Source organism: Anneissia japonica, unplaced genomic scaffold, assembly GCF_011630105.1.
Source record: "Anneissia japonica isolate Jap-2015-1 unplaced genomic scaffold, ASM1163010v1 scaffold4180_len100848_cov103, whole genome shotgun sequence".
In the NCBI taxonomy this organism is placed as follows: domain Eukaryota; kingdom Metazoa; phylum Echinodermata; class Crinoidea; order Comatulida; family Comatulidae; genus Anneissia; species Anneissia japonica.
In genome coordinates, this window is record NW_022732509.1 from 56,549 (window position 1) to 57,896 (window position 1,348).

Here is a 1,348-nt window from a genome sequence, read left to right on the forward strand (position 1 = left end):
TGTTTCAAATTTATTAACTTTAAAGTCACAATTATATGTGCATAGTATTATACAGGTGAATGTCAAATAATTAAAGTAAAAATGTTATAAAGAAGGTTTCTACAAATATATTTGAAACCCTTACACATAATTTCTATGAATACAGTCGAACGTGGAAAAAATTAATTTCACTATATTCATTAGTTTTTAGTTAAATATAATATAATTTTTTTTACAGTAAAAATTATAACTAAAGGAATTTGTCCAAAACTTATTTGATGAAATTAAATAATCAACATTATAGTCATAATCATTTGTGCATAGTAACATATAGATACACATGTATGTCAAAAAAGGAAAGTAAAAATATTACAAAGAAGGTTTATAAAATATATTTTAAACCCTTACACATAATTTCTATGAATACAGTCGATCGTGGAATAAATATAATTTCACTATTATATTACAACAGGTTTTAGCTAAATATACAATAATTTTTTTTACAATAGAAATTATAACCAAAGAAATTGAGCCCAATAATATTTGTTGAAATTAAATAATTGTTTTCATATAGTTCAAACACATTTTTCCCCCAATGGTTCCTTAAATTAAGCATCAAACATTGAGGATTTAATTTTAAACATATTACAGAAATTAGTCAATGGTACACACTGAGAGGCAGAAAAGTTGTTGAAATAGCCTTAATGATGATAAGAGATGATTATTCCATTGAATAAAACCATAATGTCTTATATTTAATGAACATGCAGAATGATGTTTTAAATAAACAATGACATGTAGGGTTAAATATTTATAATACTTAGTTTTTTGTCCAAATGTACAATGCAGTATTATACATAAAATACCAAAAAATTGGCAGCTTATAAGCAAATTTTACTATTCTCTCAAGAGCTAATGCCTCTCATCATAATTCACAAAAAACTGTAATTCTGAATTTTTAAAATTTCTAAAATAACAAGTTGAAACTACATCTAATAATCAAATTTTATCTTTCCTCAAGGAATATGAATCTAAGGCTATGTTCACACACACGGCGTAAGGCTGGCTTAAGCCTGGCGTAGCGTACGCCTTTGTGTGTGAACTAGGCAGTGGCGTTTTTAAAGCCATTCACTACGCCACGTCCTTGGCGTTATTAACGCTACCTGCAGACCCCAGATTAGCTAACGCAACTGAGCTAACGCCAGTGATGCTTGAATGATTTGACCTCATTTCAAGAGATTGACCAATCACGATAGCAATATATTAGCTACTTTGGTCTCTTTTCTGTGCTCTCTATAAATGAAATGGTGAAGGGGTTCCTTTTTCTATTGCATTTTACTTAGTTATAATGTATATGATTTATTGATTG